This window comes from Dasypus novemcinctus, chromosome 9, assembly GCF_030445035.2.
Source record: "Dasypus novemcinctus isolate mDasNov1 chromosome 9, mDasNov1.1.hap2, whole genome shotgun sequence".
In the NCBI taxonomy this organism is placed as follows: Eukaryota; Metazoa; Chordata; class Mammalia; order Cingulata; family Dasypodidae; genus Dasypus; species Dasypus novemcinctus.
This window is the reverse complement of record NC_080681.1, coordinates 33592529-33607516: the sequence shown is the minus strand read 5'-3', so window position 1 is coordinate 33607516 and position 14988 is coordinate 33592529. Positions and strand designations below refer to the sequence as shown.

Below are 14988 nucleotides of genomic sequence, written 5' to 3'. Positions count from 1 at the left end.
TACTGCTCATCTGCTCGATACACCTTTTCTTTATAAATAAATGTAGCCGAAGGGAAATTAAGGGCATTTTGTTAAGATTTTATTTCTTGTGTGATTTGTCCTGGCCTAGGTATAAAGACTCAAAGCCGTCCAAAACAAATCCTCTTATTCTCTGCTATCCCATTGCGGGTTTGCACACATGGGCAATTTTTAAAAAGAATATGGTAAATGAGACAAAAGAAAATTTCTTACCAAGTTCTAGAGACTTCTGAACGTCCTTTGCACACCAGCAAGTTTTAAATGAAAATTTTTTTGAAAAGGTGCTGTGACGATCTACTAGTTTAGTTGTCTTGCTGTTTTGAAATCTCTGAAAACTTGGGAGAGGTAATGGGGGAGGGCAAATAAGCACCTTGAGTAGTATCACCTTAGAATAAATTGCTTTCGTGAAAGTTGAATCTTAAAATTTTTATTTTCTTTTTGCCCACACAGCTCCTTGGGATTTCTGAGTTCCCAAAACAAAACCAGCAAGAGAGGGAACCGGGATAGGGACAGCCAGAGAGGAGCAGGTGGGAGGGAGAGATATTACCAGATTCCCCTTTGTATCTTCTACATGTTGAACCATGTGGATGTATTACCAACTCAAATAAATACACATTAACATAATTTTTTAACTGGTGAAGTCAGGTCAGGTAGGTAGTATTGGAAAGGTAACTCACACTTGGGGACCCAAAGGAGAAAGATAAGAAGAGGGAGGCTGGAGTGGTTGAGAAACTTGCCCAGGAACAGCAAAGAGCCACAACCAGAAATGACTTTGTACATTGAATTTACCTCTGATTTCCCACTACACCAAACCACGTCCCATTTACCACTATACTAGGAGTGAAAAGAATGACAACCCCCCCAAAGTGCACAAGTTTAAAAGCAAGAATCACCCCTCCCATATGCACCTTGAAATTATAATAGATCTAATGGTAAGCAAATGGTAGATTTTCTGCATAATTTTCTATGAATAGGGGCTTTCAAAACAAAGGATTTAAAATTTACTAATTTTGTAAATAATATGCTAAATTTGTGAATAACGGTAATAATGTATCTGTGGGTGCCGAATAACATTCAAATTACTTTCTTCAAGTAGAAAACATTTCTAAGCTCTGGCCACTGGCCCGTTAATTTCAAGCAGCATCTCATAAATCAGAATTTCCCTGCCACAAAAGATTTGAGACTGTAAGAAAATTGTCATAACGTATTACCCCTCTATATTTTATATTTTCACAGAGCTTAACAGTTTGTGTTTCCATTCTCTTTGGGGGGGCATGCATAGGAAGAGTGGGTGATCCCAAAACTGCAGAAAAGGACAATGCCCCCACTCCAAGCATACATGTCTCTAGTGTTTGATTATCACAGCAATGCCACCAGCAGGGGAAAAGAGTTCAGGCGTTCCGAATCTGGGTGGTGTCGATCTCTGTTCTGCCAGTGACTAGCCCTGTGCCCTTGGGTTCTAGTTAGCTCAACTGTAAAGGCAGCATACTAGAATCTTCCTCACAAGACCATGGAGCAATCCTTTGATTTCCTCTTCACAGGTTCATCTGGGCGGCAAGAGTGGAAGAAGGCGCCTAGTGACCTGGTTTAATCATCAAGTTCCTTGCCCTGCTTCACTTTATCCAGCTTTGCAAAACAGGGACAGTACCTGCAATTTGCAGGCGCTTGGGTTTCTTGTTGTTGTTTGTTTTGTTTTTTTTAGTCAAAAAGTCAGGGAGAAATGAATCCAGGACCAATTTTCATTTCTAGTCATTTTATGGATTTATCTGGTGGAAGTTAAATGAATAAGTAACTTATTCCAGGCCATAGTTTAATCATCTTTAACACAGGAAATGCCTCCTATGTGTGAAATGCCATGAGGTAAGAGTAGCTGTGGAAGACACACTGAGGGTAAAATCCATGTCTCATAAGCAGAGTTTTAAAAAATTCACATTATGAGACTGGTCATGAAGCTCCTCTATGAGTTAGAAAGGAGATTTTCTCCATAAAAAGGCTTAGGATGCTTTATTATTAAAATAATTTTTTCACTGTAAATTATATTACATGTAATCTGATAAAGAAAAAAATCTCAGTAAAACAACTTTGCAATCTTATTTGCTCTGTTTCTTAAAAAACATAATTATAATCATACCACAGACACAAATGTCTATTCTGCTTTTTTCACTGATTATAATATTCTTCTCTATTGTATTTATTTTTCATATTTTAAATGAATATAAATTATTTTAGAGTAAAATTATTTAAATAAAAATTATGGTAAACAGTTCCCCTACTTTTATATAATCTTTCATCATCATTCCTTAATTGTGTGAAAAAAGATTCCATTGGCTAGATAACTATCATTTACTCAATCACTCCCATCTTAATACTTAGTTTTCATTTTTCACTATTTTAAATAATGCAATGAAATTTTTCTGGATCTAACTTTCCCCACATTCTTAATTATTTCTTTAGGATATATTTTAAGGGGTAGAATTTCTGGATCCAACAGTGAATATTTTTATGGCTCTTCATATGTACCAGAACAAGTGCTTTGGGTAGCATGTTTATGCAATGTGTAAGCCAAGAGGACTCATATCACTTAACCAATAATTAGAAGATATAAAAACTAACTTAGGAAGATTAGACCTGGCTTAAAGACAGACATAGAACTGATCTTTGTTTTATGCACAAGAAGTACTTGTTAGACAGTGGCCATACCCTGTCATATTGCCATGATTTTGTCCTCTTGGTATATTAAAAAAAAATTATTTAATTTTTGTCTTTGGATTAACTGTCTTGGTGCATGTAGTCAGACACAAATAGGAGTTATATATATTTTTTCAAAGTTGTATGAATTCAAGGAAAATAAATGCCAAGTAATAACTGTGATACCTTAACTCAAATGTTAAATATGTAATTGTCTCCCTTCCACTCTTACAAATAGCAGGCTGCCAAAATAAAATTAAAATGACAGCATCAGTCAGCAATGATTTCCTATCATTTATGAAAAGTCAGTAATGCTTTTTTTACCAACCTATCCAAAAATTTGAAAATTAAGTAAAGGAGAAATTTGAAGATGAACATATTAATATAAGACATACTCTGAGTAAGAATCAATCTTCTATTAATTTTCAAACATTAAGAAAAACAATTTTTATTTTCTTTTAAAAAACATTTTTGGACCAATATATATAAATCTTTTCAAATTATAAAATATAAGCTATTACTATAAACTTTTCTAATTCATACTTTTATATAAAGGATTTTAAGCATCTGCAGAAGGAGGGTGCTGTCAGCTTCTGTGCTCAGAGTTCAAATAAGAAAATTGTTAACCTCCCCACATATGTATTTTTACACTGTTCTTAAGAACAGGTTAACTTTGAATACAGTGTCATCTTATGTGTGGGCTGGATGATATGACTCTTAATAGAAACATACCCAGTGTGAACTTCTATGGAAAAAAAAGGAGTAGATTTTACTTTGTGAATGGAAAAAGTAATGAGAGAAAATGCACGATTAGTTTTCTTCTGTTTTTCATCATTTCCTCCAGGAGGTTCAATGATCATTTTACCCTACTCCAGATGAAACACTTCACTTTAAAACAGCAAAGCCTATATATTGTAATTTTTTTTTTTTTAATTGCTCACGAAACGCAGCTCCCGCAGAGGGACTACCTGAGCCCTCCATCCCTAGAGGTAAGGCGGGGCTGAGGCTGCCGTCTGCCCGCGCTGGGAGGAGCAGCCCACCCGCGCGACTCCAGGCTGGCCCTGAGCGGCAAGTCCTCGGAAGACGGACGACAGGAGCCGGTGTGGGCAGGTGCAGCCCACCGCAGGGGCCGGCGACGCTGTCCTGGGCCCCAGAGAAGAGAAGGAGAGCCTGGGTGTTCTCCGAGGCAGGCATTCTGTGCCTTTCTGTTGCATGGTTAAGGAAGCCGGTGGTTTATATAGCCCACTTTCTCCTAACTAGCAGCTTTTTGAACCTACCCAAATCTTCTCTTTACACCAAATCACCCAGCTTGTTCCACACCTGGCACAAGAAGGAAAAGCCTTAGGCTGAGAGTCGTGTGCCTGTCACAGGTCTGGGAGGAGGTGAGGATGGAGTGGGGGAGAGGGGTCGGCCGACCCCCCACCCCAGCAGCGTGGCATCACCTGGCATGCTCTTCAGCAGCAAGCGGGAAACACCATTAAGCGAGTAAGTTGCTGAAAGCAGCATAGCTATAGGACAGAACATTTGCAAAGCAGATAAAAGAAAAATTAAAAGCACACGTCCATATCCCACCGCCGTAGTTCAATCATTAGGAACATTTTGGTGTGTGTGGTTTTTTTTTTCCCAGTCCCCTCACTCCCCCTTCCCAAAAAAGGATTCTAAATATGTTTTACATATTATGATCATATTATGCAATAGTCCATTTAGAAGCTGTGTTGTGATTTTATTTGTTCTCCTTTTATTGGACAGTTGGTTATTTCCCCCTTTTTCCTTACTATAAATGATTCTGTGAATTTTTTAAAAACTGCATTTGGGTTTTTCTGTATGTAGGATTCGTTCTTTAGGATTGATTGCCAGAGGTAGAATTACTGGACCTAAGGGGTTAAACATTTTAAAATTCATAGACACATCCTGACAACTTATTTTTCCAAATAAGTGTAATAATTCATATACTGCCAAGATAAATGATAAATACCACAGTAGCTGAGAGGCAGTAGAGTGTAATAATTAAAGGCACGGACTCTGAGGCAGACTTGTAGAGTCTGGAAGTTCCAACCTGCCACTTACCACCTGTATGATTTTAGACAAGTTCCTTCACCTCTCTGAACTTCAGTGTCTTTATCTGTAAATGTGGTTACAATAGCACCTACCTCATGGGTCATCAGATTCAATTGAATCATAGATTCAGTCACAGACATACAGCACAGAGTAGGCATTTATTAAGTGTTGGTTATGACGATATGCCAGGCACTATCCGAGGCCCTTTCAAGCATTATTTCCAACCATCCTGATAAACGGGCTGTGGAAATAGACTTGGGGAGGTTTGCCTTCCCAGAATCACACAGCCAGACAAGGACAGGGGCTGGATTCGAACCCAGGCCAAACTGCCCTAGACCCTGGGCCTGCCCTGGTGTCTGCTTGGCCCATGCTGGGCAATACTCAGGATTTGCCAGGAAGCATTTTAATACGGATTTCTGCTATCCCCAGTGAGATCAACGATGGAGAGATTCAGGCTCACCTCCTGGGCTCACAGACCTCAGCCTCCACAGGAGGGCTTAGTCCTAGGCTTTCCAAGGACGCTTCCAACCCACACGGTCCCTGCGCTCACCCAGCAGAGCAGTTCATCAGGGCTGAGGCTGCTGGAGGAGTCCCAGAAAATCATCGCCTCTTCCTTAAACACTTTTTTTTTTTAAAGTAGATTCTTTTCTCCCAATGCATCTTTTTTTTTTTTTTCTTTTTAAGATTTATTTTTATTTATTTCTCTCCCCCTTCCCCCGTTGTCTGCTCTCTGGGTCCATTCGCTGTGTGCTCTTCTTTGAGCACTTGCATCATCCTGCGGCACTGGGAAACTGTGTCTCCTTTTTTTCGTTGTGCCATCTTGCTGCACCAGCTCTCCGTGTGTGCAGCGCCACTCCTGGGTGGGCTGTGCTTTTTTCACATGGGGCGCCTCTCCTTATGGGGTGCACTCCTTGCACGTGGGGCACTCCTACGTGGGGGTGCCCCTGAGTGGCACGGCACTCCTTGCGTGGCACAGCACTCCTTGCGTGGCACAGCACTCCTTGCGTGTGGCAGCACCACACATGGGCCAGCTCATCACACAGGTCAGGAGGCCCTGGGGATTGAACCCTGGACCCTCCATATGGTAGACGGACGCTCTATCAGCTGAGCCACGTCCGCTTTCTTCTTCAACATTCCTAACTGCTCCCCACATGAGGCAAGGATCAACTTAGCAGTGGGGACCACCATGAGCTCTCAGGTGAGCTTTAATTAAACACACGCACACATACACCCTCCAACCCTGCACTGGATGGAGGATGAACAGGGCTTCTGCAAGGCAGGGATTTGCCCGTGCACCTCACAGTCACTTTGTACGTCCTGGTGGAAGACAGGAGACTCCAGGGATGCCCAGCATGGAGGCTGAGTGTAACAGCAGCCACTGAGCCAGAAGGATGGAAAGGCCTGACGCTGACACAGCATCCAAAGGAGGATGGAGTTCGTGGCTTCAATTGCCCAAGTCAATCAGCTCAATAAATACTTACCGAGCAGTGGTTACGTGCATTGCCCCATGACAGACGCGGGGCGCAGGGGGGAACGTGGGGGCTCTGTGTCTCCTGCTCCTTCACCCCTCTGAGAAGTGGATGGGGCAGGGAAGGTGAATGACAGACAGAATAAATGAATGAAGCCTATTTCCCTCCCAACCCAGGCCCCCAGACGGCGCTCAGGCTGGGGACGCAGAGACTTTTCTTTTGACCAGTCAGTCCACTGCACATTTTCTTCTGCAGGTCTGAGACCTACATCCTATAAGGCTGGGGCTAGGGTTTTGGAGCATCAAAATATTCGATCAGTTGCAGAAGAATGTGACTTTTTGTTACTTCAGGTTTGGAAAATATTAGCAGTTTGGATTGTAGGAAGACATTGATTTGGGAATATTCCATGATGCTTCTTTACCCAAGACTTCTCAATGTTTTTGCTAGGATTGTCTGAGGAGGGAGACTGAGAGGGTAGCTAGAAATGTTTTCTTTTTCTTTTTTTCAGTCATAAATTTGAGATTAACACTATCAACTATTCTTGGTATCAAGACCAGACATTTTTCTCTGGTATCCTAAAGTAGTTATTGAAATCGGGAAGCTTTAGTCTTCCGACTTTGTTCTTTTTCCAGATGGTTTTGGCCATTTGGGGTCTCTTGCCCTTCCATGTGAATTTGATGATTAGCTTTTCCATTGCTGCAAAAAGGCTATTGGAGGGAAGTGGATGTGGCTCAACCAGTTGGGTGCCCCCCTACCACATGGGGGGGGGGGGGTCCCAGTGCCTCCTAAAAAAGAAGAGGAGGGAAGAGGAGGTGGCTCAACTGATAGAGCATCCGTCTACCATATGGGAGGATCCAGAATTCAATACCCAGGGCCTCCTGACCCTTGTGGCGAGCTGGCTCACGCGCGCACGAGTGCCCCGGTGTAGGGGAGCCCCATGCGCGAGGAGTGCGCCTTGCAAGGAGAGCCACCCGGTGTGAAAAAAGCGCAGCCTGCCCAGGAGCGGCGCCGCACACACACAGAGCTGACACAGCAAGGTGACGCAACAAAAAAGAGACGCAGTTTCCCTGTGCAGCCAAGGGTGCAAGGGGACACAGAAGAACACGCAGCGAGTGGACACAGAGAGCAGACAATGGGAGGGGGGAGAAGGGGAGAGGAAAAAACAAAATAAATCTTTAAAAAAAAAAGCTAGACGCGGTGCCCCCCCTCCCCCAAGCCCCTTCCCCATGATGAACTAGATGCCGCTCCCACCACCAGCATATGCCGCAAGCCAGCAGAGGCCACAGCCCGTAGGGAGCGGATTTGGCTCACGCCTTTGGGCACTCACCTCTCATATGGGAGGTCCTAGGTTCAGCTCCCAGTGCCTCCTGGAGAAGGAGAGCAAACAATGAGCAGACAGAGGAGAGAACCATTGGGTGGGAGGGGATAAAGTAACTAAATAAATCTTTGAAGGGGGGAAGCTATTGGAATTTTGATTGGGGTTGCATAAAATCTGTAAATTGCTTTGGGTAGTATTGACATCTAAACAATATTAAATCTTCCAATTCATGAGCATGGAATATCTTTCCTCTTATTTATGTCATCTTTAATTTTGTTCAGTAATGATTTGTAGTTTTCTGTGTACAAGTCCTTTACACCCTTGATTAAATTTATTGCTAGATATTTTACTGTTAGTTGCTCTAAAAAAGTAGCTGTTGAATGACAGAAATGAGTAGTGCTCTCTGACAACCTTGAAATAGATGTAACGAACAATCGTTGTTGCTCTTAATATATATATATATATTGTTGACGTCACACCAAAGTGCAATTTGGTAAAAACTCTACTTTGGGAAACTATGGCGCTGTGTTTCTAGGTACCAGCTGTCTACTGATCTGGTTTAATCCACGGATATGTTTCAGACCATACTGTCTGAAAAAGTACATAAGCTTATGTATGCTCTAAATAATTCTCTCTGAAAATTGCTTTTCCTTATTGAGTTTTTAATAAATATTGGGTGACACAATAAGATTATACTCCCAGCTAAATCCAGGAATGCAGTCATTCTGTGTTGTCTAAATGCAGGCCAATATGTCTTAACAGAGAATTCTAGAGTTTGAGCAATTATGAAAGCAGAGGTACCTAACAAGGGCAGCTAGCTATATACAAGATTTTCTCATCTACAAGGGAAAACCAAAATCAGGGGTAAGCTTTTTCTCAGAAAATTGTTTTGAGTCTGCATAGCACACAGAGGCGAGCCCAAAAGATCACCTCTCTAGAATATGACTAAAATAATCTTTTTTCCAATTTTGTATCCTAAGACTTTTCTTTAAACAGGAAAGTATGAAGAATAGTGCAATGGACATCCACATAATTCCACCTAGATTCAACATCAACATAATCTAAATTAAAAAAAATAAAACTTTAATGTTAACATCAAAATAAAATCTCACTTAAGGATCCCTAGAACATGCAACTGAGTAGCACAATGTCCCGCCATTCCCTTCAGGATACAGTGTTTGTGGTGTTCACTGCTGAGGTATTTAAACAAGGTAACTGTGTAACATAGTTACCTATAAACCACTCAAAATCTGAAGAGTAACTACCAAATATAAGTTTACTTTGCAAATGGACCTTTCTTGCAATGCTTAACCGGGAGGATTCTCAGGAGCTGAGCCTGAGACGGTAAGAATCACCTTGTTCACATACAGAACAGTGTTCGCCTTGCTGTTTTCTGCAACAGAACAGAGTTGCCCAGCTCATCTAAAAGAACTTTCCTATGCTCCTGTTCTTACAAGTTTAACAGAAACCTTTATAATGGCAGGACAAAGTGGATCTGTGTGGAACTTGGGCAGACCATAATCAATTCTTGCCAACAGATCTAAAGACCGAGGAAGTTCAAAGCAATAAAGAGTATAACATTAATGTATAATAGACAAGTCGTGTCTAAAGTCTGCCTATTCCTGTTGTAAAACATTAGCCTGAAAAATCCAGGCTTGCAATTTGTCAGTCAGGTTCTAATCACTGATTCTTATTGGTTGCTGACTACGAAAGCGGTATGGTGCCAAGGTCTTTTCACACACAGTCTCATTGAATACAACAGCCTTGCGATGCAGTCAGTGCTGGTATTATTACTCCTATTTTACAGAAGAGGAAACTAATACTTAGAGAGATAGTTTCCCTGAGGTCACACAACCATTTAATGGGATTCATATCTAATTGTATTTGGCATTAAAACCCATACTTTTAATTTTTGGCTATGCGGACCACTATAACAAGCCAATACACAATAAACTTGAGCAGGTTTTTTTGAAGATGGGATAAATGCTGCTCTGGCTTCTGCCAGGCATGATCATGCCTGTAGAGGGAACAAGTCAGCAATGCCTCTCATTTATAAGGATCAGAGCTTGTAACTCACAGCAAATAATAAACAGTTCTTAGAAATGAAGTCTTGGGTGCTTTATTTTCATTCATAAGCTTTTAGTGAGTTATGATTTTATATATATACTGTAAAAGTGCATAAATCTTAAGAGCATGGCTTGGTTAATTTTCACATGGGTATATTCCCAAGTCAAGACATAGAATGTTTCCAGCAACCTGGGTCCTTTATTGAACTTACATTTTTAAATCAGTTGCTTCAAGTGGACAACCATTACCAAGCTCTGGTTAGAAATTGGCTTGGGAGCTCCAAAAACTGGGGCCATTGACCACGGTTTGTAGAGTTAGGTAAAGCGAGCCTCCCGTGTGTCAGTGCACGTCTGAGATGCCACTCAACAGTCTTGCCTTGAAGACTGACATACTGCCAAATCTAATGGCCTGACTCAGGTCCTCCCGCAAGTTCATAGCAATGGAGGTTCATTTTTTGTTCTGTTTACATGGAGAAATATCAAACATACATAGAGTGAAGAGTAAAATGCACCCCATGTGCCCATCACTTAGCTTCAGCAGTGAAATCCCAGCCAAACTGTTTTTATTTATATCCACGCCTCCTCACTGTCCCCTTCCACCAGATTATTCTGAAGTAAATCCCAAACATCATATGCCATCTTGAAATATTTCAAGATGTCTGTATAAAAAATAAGGCCTCTTTTTTACCAAGAGATTTTGAGCAAGGAAAAATTACAAAGAATCTTTACATTCAGAAGGTCCGGGTGGCCACTCCAGATTTTGGTTTTTCATCATTAACCCTACTGAGGTGAAATGACCACTTAGTGTCCTTGATAAATCATGTACTAGGAAGGTGATACCCTCATTTGTAGTGAAAATTGGCTAGAGGTTTTCTATCTCCAAAGCAGAGTTTATTTAAGATTCAGCTAATGACAAATTGCCAGCTGTTTGAAAGCTCTTGTCACCTCATTCTTCTCAGTGCCCTGACCTTCCCTATCTAAACTCAGACACGGTAGCCTGAGGACAGGGAGGCTCTTGATAAACCAGAGAGAAAATAACTCTAAATGTAATCCAGAGGATTCATTCTAAGGATGGTAAGCTGTTTAATAGCATAATAATACATGTTATAACTGTTATCTATAAAGCTCACCCTCAGATCCCCAAAACATATCAATATCAAAGTTTCTATTTATAATGAATATAAATTTTAAGTTTTAATTAGCTTACCTGTTTCCAAAAGTATATTTGATAAGGAAAATTAACATTCTTTTATATTATTAAAGGGAGTGTTAATTTTAATTTTTTAATTTTTAATTTATCTCCCCCCCATTTGTCTGCTCTCGATTTCCATTTGCTGTATGTTCTTCTTTGTCTGCTTGTATTCTTGTCAGTGGCACCAGGAATCTGTCTCTTTTTGTTGCGTCATCTTGCTGCATCAGCTCTCCATGTGTGCAGCACCACTCCTGAGCAGGCTGTGCTTTTTTTTTTTGCACAGTATGACTTTCCTTACAGGGTGCACTTCTTGTGCATGGAGCTCTCCTACGCGGGGGACACCCCTGAGTGGCATGGCACTCCTTGTGCACATTGGCAATACACTTGGGCCAGCTCATCACATGGGTCAGGAGGCTTTGGGTTTCAACCCTGGACCTCTTATATGGTAGGCAGAAGCTCTATCAGTTGAGCCAAATCCACTTCCTGGGAGTGTTAATTTGTGGAGGGTAAATTGAAAATATATATCAGAAAAAGTATCAGAGGATGTATATCCTCTGACCTAGGAATTCCATTTTGGGGACTAATAAGAAAATAAAGATGTGTATTACAGTTTACTTCAATGACGTTTGTGACAATAATAGGAAATAAATGTTCAACAATCAGATCACATAAGAATGTGTACATATATTCCCAATTTTGTTAATAAATAAGGAAAAAGAAAAGGCAGAAAAACTATCATACTAATCCAGAAAAACTATCATACTAATCCACATCTCATTAATAGCCTGAGAGAGGAAATTATCAAAGAAATAAGAAAAGTGTTTCCAAAACTAAATGGCATTAGTCTCCTTATTGAAAGGATCTGGAGAGGACCCAGAACAATGAACATAAAAATTCCCCATATCAAGGGACATCATCATGAAATTTCATAAGCTCCAAACACTGGTGGACACCTGGCAGTCATTGCCATATTGCCCAAATTATCAGTGAGGTAAAATAAAAGCATTTTCAGCCTAGCAACATCTCCCCCAATTTAAATCCCATGCATCCTTGGGAAGCCACTGGGCAATGTGGAGTAATTAAGCTACAAGGGCAACTCTAGAGAAAGGCATCAGATTGAGTGCAATGGGTTGCGTCGTATCCCCCCAAAAGATAGGTTGAAGTCTAAACCCCTAGTACCTCAGCCTGTGACCTTCTTTGGGACCAGGGTTGTTGTAGGTGGACATACAGTTTAGATGAGGTCATACTGGAGCAGGGTGGAACCTTAATTCAATATGACTGAGGTCATAAACAGAAGAGAAGAAAGAGAAAGCCTGGGACACACAAGAGGAGGCCACTGAAGACGGGCGGATATGAGTTAAGCAGCGATGAGCCGTGGAGCACCAAGGATCGCTGACCATCACCAGAAGCTAAGAAGAGGCAGGGAAGGATTCTTCCCTAAAGCCTGCTAGAGAACATGGCCCTGCTGGCACCATAATTTAGACTTCTGGCTTCCAGAACAGTGAGGTATATGTTTCTGTTGTTTTAAGCCACCAAGTTTGTGGTAATTTGTTAATGGCAGCCCTAGAAAACAAACACGTTCAGAAGAGGGATACAACATAGGAGGTGAAGGAAGCTCCCAGACGACGGCAAGGGGAAGGAACGTGGGTGGGAGGTCCAGAGCCCAACCAGTCTGGAGCGGAGCAGGAAGATGGAACGGAGCCTAATTTTGGAAAATTGCGTTGAAAGCTAGTGGAGGATGTGAAAAGAAAGTTAAACAAATACAAAATGAAAATGACTGGTAACTCCAGGAAAAATTTGTTCTAGACCTGCAATTGTTGAGGAGGGTGGGATACTTTGGAAAGCAGAGAAGAGACAGAAGAAACTTTATGATTTTGAAGCCAAAAATTAACTAATTTTGGAACTGCCACACTTCTCCAGTTCTTATTAAGTAACTTTTGAGTTGTGTGTTGTTCAGTTACTTGCAGTTGAAAGCATCCAAATACATCCTGATTACATTTCAGAGGTGGAAGAGACTAAATAAGTTGCACCTAGAACTTGGAGTTGAACTCTTACAATGCAACAAAAACAAAACAAAAACAAATTTTTAAAAATGGGCAAAGGATTTGAATAGACATTTCTCCAAAGAAGATGTAGAAATGGCCAATAAGTACATAAAAACATGCTCACCATCGTTTGTCATTTGAGAAATGCAAATCAAAACCACAGGGAAATGAATGTTGGTCAAGCAATTGGGCTCCCATCTACCACATGGGAGGCCCCAGGTTCGATTCCTGGGGCCTCCTGGTGAAGGCTCGCTGGCCTGCAGCCTGGAGAGCTGGTGCAGCAAGATGATGCAACAAAGGGAGACACAGAGGAGAGACAGTGAGAGATGCAGCAGACCAGGGAGATGAGGTGGCTTGAGCAATTGAGTGCCTCAATCCGACACCGGAGGTCCCAGGATGGGTTCCCAGTGCCTCCTAAAGAGGAAGACGAGAAGAAAAAAGACAAGCAGACACGGAAGAACATATAGTGAATGGACACAGAGAGCAGACAGAGAGTGCAAACAACAAGGGGCGGGGAATAAATGTAAAAAAACCCACAAAAAACAATGAGGAAAGCCGATGTAGCTCAAGTGATAGAGCGCCTGCTTCCCAAATACAAGGTCCCTGGTTCCATCCCTTTACCTCCTAAAAAACAAACAACCCCCACCACAGCAAGATACTACTTCCTACTCAATAGGATTATTAAAATTTTAAAAAGGTAGTCAATAAAAAAAAATAAGTGTTGATGAGGACATGTTGAAACTAGAACCCTCATACATTGGTGGGATTATAAAATGGTGAAGCTACTTTGGAAAGTTCGGTAGCTCCTCAAAATGTTAAACAGAGAGTTGTCATCTAATCCAGTAATTCCATTTCTAGGTATATACCCAAGAGGAGTGAAAACCTATCCCTACCCAAAAATATCAATGTTCATAGGAACATTCCTTGTAATAATCAAGAAATCGTAACAACCCTAATGTCCAACTGATGGCTGGATAAACAAAAGGTAGTATATCCATACAATGGAATATTTCTCTGCAATAAAAGGGAATGAAGTACTGATCCATGCTACAACATGGATGAACCTAAAAAAATTGTGCTAGATGAAAGTAGCCACACACAGAAGGCCACATATATGAAATATTCAGAGTCGGCAAATCCATAGAGACAGAAAGTAGACTTGTAGCTGCCAGGGGCTGATGGGGAAAATCAGAGAGACTGCTAATGAGCATAGGGTTTCTTTTTTCCAGGTGATGAAACGCCTCTGAAATTAAATAGTCGTAATGGCTGCAGAACTCTGTGAATATACGAAAAACCACTGCATTGTACTCTTTAAAAGGGTGAATGGAATGTAAATTTTATTGCAATAAAGCTATTTTAAAATGTACCTAGAATAGTTGTTGGCTCAGAGTAAGTACTGTTTCCAAACTCTCTCTGCCCCCCTCTGGATGTTAGTCACATGACTTACTTTAGCTAATGAAATGTGATGAGAAGTGATGGTTTATCACTGATTGGCAGAAGCTCTAGAGCCAGCTTACGGTTCGCCATGTCCCTTTTCTCTCTGCTGTGACAATCAGCAATGTTCAAAACAGAGGGGGCTTTATCAGGCTGGGTCCTGGAGTGAAAATGTGGAGTGGGCCAGCAGCAAACTTTTGTTGACAGATAGCATGAGTGAGAAATGATGTAAGCCATTGAGATTTTACTGTTAGTTTAGTTTAGTTTTTCTTTTCCACAGCATAGTCCACACTTAAGTGGAAATACCATTTAGACAGTAGAAATAGAGCACAGATGGGAAGTTAAGGCAGGAGAAGGAACATTCTCAAATCAATAAATATTTACTGAGTGGCCTTTCCTGGTTCTGGGGATTCAGAGATCCGATGAGAAAAGAGGATCTTTTCCAAAGAACCCAGCTAGTAGCACTAGCTAACACTGAGCATTTAGCGTGTGCCAACTCCCTTCTGGACTCTGGCATATACATTGTCTCCAGTCTCACCAAATGGGACAAAAAAAAAAAAAAAAAAAAGCAGTTTGGTGATGAACAAGCTTTCTCCAATTTTGACCCACAAATAAGCAATTCTATTTTAGAGAAATTAGTGAAGCAAATGAAAGGCTGTGGGATCCATTTAAAATAGCTACAGAGTGCCAAGGGCCGCGT

The 14988-nt window shown here is 41.2% G+C and overlaps 1 long non-coding RNA gene across 1 annotated transcript; it reads left to right on the top strand.

Moving 5' to 3' along the window:
• The first annotated feature begins 12063 nt into the window (after window positions 1–12063).
• Window positions 12064–14220, top strand: LOC131279900 (uncharacterized). The gene is made up of 2 exons (XR_009187398.2): window positions 12064–12315; window positions 14084–14220. It is a non-coding gene; the product is annotated as an uncharacterized lncRNA (long non-coding RNA).
• Window positions 14221–14988: the final 768 nt, after the last annotated feature.